Source organism: Mastomys coucha, unplaced genomic scaffold, assembly GCF_008632895.1.
Source record: "Mastomys coucha isolate ucsf_1 unplaced genomic scaffold, UCSF_Mcou_1 pScaffold21, whole genome shotgun sequence".
NCBI classification, from domain to species: Eukaryota; Metazoa; Chordata; class Mammalia; order Rodentia; family Muridae; genus Mastomys; species Mastomys coucha.
In genome coordinates, this window is record NW_022196904.1 from 144,308,565 (window position 1) to 144,316,393 (window position 7,829).

At 36.5% G+C, this 7,829-nt stretch overlaps 1 pseudogene; it reads left to right on the forward strand.

The window, feature by feature from the left end:
- The first annotated feature begins 1,179 nt into the window (after positions 1 to 1,179).
- LOC116101076 lies at positions 1,180 to 2,109 on the forward strand (annotated as a pseudogene).
- The last annotated feature ends 5,720 nt before the right edge of the window (positions 2,110 to 7,829 follow it).

The following is a 7,829-nucleotide window of genomic DNA, read 5'->3' on the forward strand; positions in this document are numbered from 1 at the left end:
CATATTGCCTTTGGTATGCTCTTTGATTTTTGTAATAATATCACAGTGTAGGCCTCATTATTGTCTTCACTTTACAGATGGCAAAATGATCTTTAGAGAAGGTAGGTGTTTTCTAGGTAGCTAGTGAATGATCTGGTATATATCTCTTCTAAGAACATGAACTCTCTGTTTTAACTGATATGTCTTTATTCAAAACTGATTCTGTGGCTGAACATTCTTCCAACATGTGCAACAAAACTAGAAATTTTAGTCTTATACAATGCTGACTATAGTTAAAGTCTTCTGTGACCAAGTCATAACTTAATAAGTCTGGATATGTCCCTGTTAATATAACTAGATATGTTATATTAAAAGCATGAGAATATATGTAGAAAAATGTTAAAATGCAATCCAGAGCTCATTACTTCATTTATAACATGCTAGTATTCAGAAGAAACATTTCATGGTTTGGTTAAAGATTTTTTGTTCAATTAATGTTTAATGAGAAAAATTATATAGTCACGAAGAAGAACTTACCACATAGTGTGCCACTCAGTTCACTATGATAATACAAAAGAAAAAAAATTTCATTATATTTAAGTCAAATTATTTTAGACTTGCAACAGATTAGCAGTTTACCAGGATCCAGAACAGAAAGTGGTAATTGTGTTACTTAGAAATGCAGAAAATTTATATGTTTATGCAGGACAATTTACTTTGATGTAATAATAATTTATCAAAGGCATTATCTACTGACAGAACACAGATTGTTTCTATACTATCTTTTGTCCGGTAAGTACAGTAGTGTTAGTTTTGCACAGTCCAGGAAAAGTTCACAGGTACATAGGCACATTAAAGGAAATAATTTTCATAGTTACTAAACTGTCTATATTTTCCATTCTTGGAAGAAAATTAATTAAAATTTCAGATTCCAATTATTTTATTACCCTACTATTAAATACTTTTAATAATTTATTCTGTGTGTATGCTGTACAGAATGTGTGCCTCATGCTTGAGCAGGCCAGAAGTTGTCAGACATAGTCCCATCTACTGGATTGCTGACAATTGTGAGTTTCTGTGTAGATGCAGGTTCCTTTGGAATAGAAACATAGAGCTGTAACCACTAAACCACCTATCCAGCACCTCATTCTACTAATTTTTCTTTCAAAAATTTTAAGACCTTCTGTTGATTAGCTGATACCACTGATGGAGAACAGGACAGAAATGAGATGCTTCATTCTTGTGGGACTCACCAATGACCCAGGCCTGCAGTTTCCACTCTTCATCACCTTCCTCCTCATCTATACCATCACCCTTATAGGAAACCTGGGGCTGATCCTGTTGATTCTCTTGGATTCTCGGCTCCACACCCCCATGTACATTTTCCTAGGTAACCTGTCCTTAGTGGACTTCTGTTACTCTTCAACAGTAACTCCTAAGGTCATAGCTGGATTCCTTACAGGAGACAAGATCATGTCTTACAATGCCTGTGCCTCACAGATGTTCTTTTTTGCAAACTTTGCTGATGTGGAAAACTACCTTTTGGTCTCAATGGCCTATGATCGTTATGTAGCAGTGTGCAAGCCCCTACATTATGCCACCACCATGAAAACACGCATGTGTGTATGTTTACTCATTGGCTGTTATATCTGTGGTTTGCTGAATGCTTCCATCTATACTATGGATGCATTAAGTCTCTCCTTCTGTGAGTCCAATGTAGTCCATCATTTTTTCTGTGATGTTCTGGCAGTCATGGTTATATCTTGCTCTGATAGACATATTAATGAACTGATTCTTCTTTATGTTGCCAGCTTCAATATCTTTTTTGCCCTTATACTCATCATAATATCCTACATGTTCATTTTTACCAACATACTAAAGATGCATTCAGCTGCAGGATATTGAAAAGCTCTCTCCACTTGTGCCTCACACTTCACAGCTGTCTCCATTTTCTATGGGACAATCATATTCATGTACTTGCAGCCCAGCTCCAGTCACTCCATGGACACTGACAAAATCGCATCTGTGTTCTACACCATGGTCACCCCCATGTTGAACCCTCTTGTTTACAGCCTGAGGAACAAGGATGTGAAAAGTGCATTCACAAAGATTGTATTGAGGTCAAGATGATATTTACAGCTTTGATTTTAGGATTTTAGAATACAAAACTTTTGGATACTTTTATCTTATCTAAATTCTATTATGAATCACATTTTCCCACCCTGTGCCAAATACAAGAATGAGAAGTTACTGCCTCACCTCTGCAGTGATGCTTTGGCTTTCAGAATTTTCTTTTCTTATTCAGAAGAATAACAAATGAATAACATGACTATGATAACTTCAGGTCAGACTGTGAAAAACTTAATTTACTTTATTATCATATTCAGTCCTTAGCCATGCAATATTCTTTCTGTCATATCCATACAAATCTATGTAAGCAGGTGCATGCAAAGTCCTTTAAAGTGAAGATACACTCAGGTTTCTTTTTATTTTTTGATAGTTAATGAGTATCATATTTTGATCTCATATTTTTACTTTTGTTTTTTTGATATTAAACAACAATCAATTGAATAGTCTTATGTAAATACTTGTCTATAGCAATACTGAAAATACATACATTTGTCTCAATATAAATTTGAAATAACTCCAAACATATTAACTGTATATTTTAAAATAATACATTACTACTAGTATTTCTTTAAATGAACATAAATAGATAGTCTTCTTGTTTCTTTGGTTTGCTTTTAGTAGAGCATAAAATCTTGGCTCTTACTGTGGTACAAGCCCAAAATAAGAACAATTTCTAGACATTGGAGTTCAGTGTAATAAGGCTGTACTTCAATGACCCTCACATCACTAAAGGATTTTACCTCCATTGTAGGTAGCTAAGCTGAGAGTTGAAAGTTCTACTATGCCAAGGAATGAATTATAGGCACAATTTTTAGATACAGATTTCCTGCTATGGTCAAAGCTATTTGACTTGAGTGATTTTTATCATCCTCAGCCCACAGATAAAAGGTAATATTCATTTAAGAAATGGTATGTGTATTAAGATGGTCTATCCATGAAGTCATTCACCAACTGTTTCATTGAACAATGGTTCTGCTTGGAGGGTAGCACAGACATTAGGTGAGGGTAAGAATCTGGTTCATTTGCTGTGGTGATTTTGAAAGGCATTCATCTCAGAGGAAGAGTAACTTATAAAGTCATCTTCTTCAAACTGCACATAATAGTTACAAACATCAAGCAAAACATTCCATCTCACTCTTTGTTGTTCTTTTACAAGCCACTTCCCAAGTTAATTGTTTTTGTTTCTTTTGTCTGTATAAACTTTTGAAATATGTAAGATGTTCTGGAAACCATAGTATAGTGGAAAAACATCAAATAAACCTTCCTACTAATAAAGAGGCTGAGATAGGAGAAGCCTGATTTTAAGACCATTATGTGGTACTCAGCAAGACACTGTCATGCACAAACAAGCGGAAATTGTATATGGACCTATTTCTCCAATTACCAAATTAGAGAGACCCCTGGATGATAGCCAACAAATTTCTAATTCCTCATATTTTTGAATTTCAATCGATTAGGATATGTTGGTAACATGAATTTTCATATTAAGATATTAAGAAAAAGTAAATGTTACTTCCTGTTACTTTTGTGGTTAGAGGTGGAATTAGGTTTAGGTAGGTTTGTTGAAAGATTGCTTTCTTGCTTATTCTAGAGTGTAGTTTCTATCCTTATGTTGGTGTTTTCCCTCTATTATCCTTTGTAGGACTGGATTTGTAGAAATATATTGTGTAAATTTGGTTTTGTCATGGAATATCTTGTTTTCTCCATCTTTGGTAATTGAGAGTTTTGTTGGGTATAGTAGCTTGGGCTGGCATTTGTGTTCTCTTAGGGTCTGTATGACATCTGCCCAGGATCTTCTAGATTTCATAGTCTCTGGTGAGAAGTCTGGTGTAATTCTGATAGGCCTGCCTTTATATGTTACTTGATATGCTTCCCTTTCTGGTTTTAAAATTCTTTCTTTGTTTAATGCATTTAGTGTTTTGATCATTATGTGATGGGAGGAATTTCTTTTCTGGTCCAGTCTATTTGGAGTTCTGTAGGCTTCTTGTATGTTCATGGGCATCTTTTCCTCTATGTTAGGGAAGTTTTCTTCTATAATTTTGTTGAAGATATTTATTGGCCCTTTATATTGGGAATCTTCACTCTCTTGTATACCTATTATCCTTAGGTTTGGTCTTCTCATTGTGTTCTGGATTTCCTGGATGTTTTGGGTTAGGATCTTTTTGCTTTTTCATGTTCTTTGACTATTGTGTCAATGTTTTCTATGGTATCTTCTGCCCCTGAGATTCTCTCTTCTCTCTCTTGAATTCTGTTAGTGATACTTGCACCTATGACTCCTGCCCTCTTTCCTAGGTTTTCTAACTCTAGTGTTGTCTCCCTTTGTGATTTCTTTGTTGTTTCTATTTCCAGTTTTAAATCCTGAATGATTTTGTTCATTTCCTTTACCTGTTTGATTGTGTTTTCCTGTAGTTCTTTAAGGGATTTTTGTGTTTCCTCTTTAAGGGCTTCTAACTGTTTACCTGTGTTCTTCTATATTTCTTTGAGGAAGTTCTTTGTGTCCTTCTTAAAGTCCTTTATCACTATTTTGAGAAGTGATTTTTTATCTGAATCTTGCTTTCATGGTGTGATGGTGTGTACAGGACTTGCTATGGTGGGAGAATTGGGTTCTGATGATGCCAAGCAACCTTGGTTTCTGTTGCTTATGTTCTTACTCTTGCTTTCCTACATCTGGTTATCTCTACTGCTACAGGCCCTGGCTAAATCTGACTGGGGCCTGTCCTTCCTGTGATCTTGGTTGTGTCAGAAGTCCTCAGAGTCAAGCTGTCTCTGTGACCTTGTGATTCTTAGATCCCATGATCCTAGGCCTGTTATAGCACCCGGGAGTAGAGCTTCCTCTGGGTGTTGTGGGACTGGCTGCAAAGTTTGCACCCAAAGTCTGCTCAGAGCACCAGCCCAGGCATACTGGAAGGAACCAACAGCACTTGGCTGGCAGAGTTCCTATGTTCCTGGGTCCTGCTGGTCCCAGTTACTCCCAGTGTTGGGACAGATGCTGTGTCCTCCTCACCTCTGATCCTCTGCTACACTCAGGTTTCTTGAGAAGACTAATACAAGTGGATGTCAGAAATTTGTAGTAATATGACAGGGATTTGTTTTGTGTTCAGGTAATTGTGCTCATTTTATAGGGACATCCAGATGAACATATCAAAAATTTGTTCTTTTTTTAAGGACTAGAGTATGAGATCATATTTAAAAGTAATTCTTGCTGGGTAGTGGTGGTACATGCCTTTAATCCCAGCACTTGGGAGGCAGAGGCAGGTGTATTTCTGAGTTAGAGGCCAGCCTGGTCTATAGAGTGAGTTCCAGGACAGCCAGGGATACACAGAGAAACCCTGTCTCAAAAAAAAAAAAACACAAACAAACAAACAAAAGTAATTATTGAAACAAGTATTATCCTCCAACCCATTGAGGGGTCACTTGGATAGATTCAAAAGTCATAGAAAAAGACTACGTCCTTCTATGTTTTATTTTTCTATTTTTATTATGGGTCAGAGATGTGACTGTGGGATTACAACCCCATCTCTCACTTGTTGTCCTGACTTCCTGCTGGAGGTGGGCTCTATAAGTTCCCTCCATATGTCCCATGACAGAAGGATGGATACAGAAATTATGGTTCATTTACACAATGGACTCAGCTATTTTAATTTTTTATATATTTTTATTCACTTTGCATCCTGATCACAACCTCCTCCCTCCTCTTTTCCAAATACCACCCTTTCAAATAGTGCCTATATTGCCCTTTCCTTTCTCCTAGTAGAAGGGGAAACCTTCCTTTTATATTATACATTTGAGCTCAAGTAGAAACATTCAGCTACTTTTCATGGCTCTTCATCTTAGAGATGACTTAATTCATGTCTTACTAGCTTCCTTGATCTCATGAACTTGTAGCAAAGAATAAATCTTGAACCTTAGAAGATATGTCAGTGGGTAAAGTGCTTGCTCTATTTACCTAAAGTCACGAGTTACATCCGCAGAATCTGTGTGCAATCTAGACAGGATATCATACATCTTTAATCCTGGCATAGCATTACAATTAGCTGTCACCTTAACACAGAAACTACTATAGCAAAGTCTTGGAGAAAGGTAACTGTTGTATATTTCTTGCAGGAATATAGGTTAATATAACCACTCTATATAATTACAGGGAGAATACCATACTTTACTATACTTTGCTGTGGAGTGAAAATTAAAAAAAGAAATGAAATCAATTTTGAAAGAAGATCAACAAACCATGGCACTAAACAATCCTTGCAGTGCTATTAATATATAGGGAATAAAATGAAAGCTTAAATGTGCTCATCTGGTTGCAGAACAGAGAACATATAGTGCTCAAATAACTTGTGTACAATGTATACTAATAATCCATACAGATATTTGTTATTTATAGCAACTTGAATGTACTAGGGATCAATAAAGTTTAATCAGGGGTTGGGAATGATAAAACAGAGAGGGAGTTTTAGCTAAATGAAGGCTGTATAAAAAAGTAACATGAAAACCTACATTTTTGTTTTTGCTTTCCGATATTATATAATTACACCATTTTCCCCCTAGCATTCCTCTCTCTAAACTCTCCAATATATCCCTCTCCACTCTATTTCAAATTCATATCTCATTTCTCCCACTAACTGTTCTGGTATGCGTTCTTGTACTTTTACATACATATATATTCCAGAATATCACCTGTTCATTCTGAATAATGTTACTTGTCTATATGTTTCTGATAGTTTGGTATTAGATATTAAATAGATTCACTGTCCTCTGAGAAAAACTACTTCTGTTACAGCTTTTTTCAATTGCCCATAGAAGTTTATGTAGGTTTGAGGCCTGATGATAATTTCCTTATTTACTTTTCCATGTCTCTTGGTGTCATTGCTCATCTTTGGCCAGTCATGTTGGTAAGACTTTATGGGTGTAGTTTTTGATGTTACTAGTAGTTTTAATATTACTCCCTGATTCCCTTGCATTTACAATTATCCCACACCATCTTCAGCAATGTTCCCTGAGCTATAAGTGCAAGGGTGTTTTGTAGATATATCTATTGGGACTGGATTTCATAACTTTGGATTTTGGTTAGTTATGTGTTTTGGTATCCATGGGAGAAGAGTGCAGAGTAGCTGGATACAAGTGATCTCATATGAACAGTGGTAAAAGGTTTGCTTCTTAGTGGGATAGAGAGAGATTGACATATTGAGAGAGAGAGAGAGAGAGAGAGAGAGAGAGAGAGAGAGAGAGAGAGATATAGAGAGAGAGAGAGAGAGAGAGAGAGAGAGAGAGAGAGAGAGAGAGGGAGAGAGACAGAGAGAGACAGAGAGAGAGAGAGAGACAGAGAGAGACAGAGAGAGACAGAGAGAGAGAGAGACAGAGAGAGACAGAGAGACAGAGAGAGAGAGAGAGAGAGAGAGAGAGAGAGAGAGAGAGAGAGAGGAAAGGAGACGGTAGGAAAAATAAGTAAGGAAGTCTAAGAAAGTCACAAAGAAACATATTATTTACTATTTACATAAACAAACTTTATAAAATACATAATTCAGTATGTAAACACACATTTGTACTTTTTTTTCTTTCGAGACAGGATTTCGCTGTATAGCCCTAGGTCTCCTGGAACTCACTCTGTAGAGCAGGCTGGCTTCGAACTCAGAAATCTGCCTGCCTCTGCCTCCCAAAATCTAGGATTAAAGGCATGCACCACCACTGCCCAGCCACATATATGCTTTTAAAAATAGTTC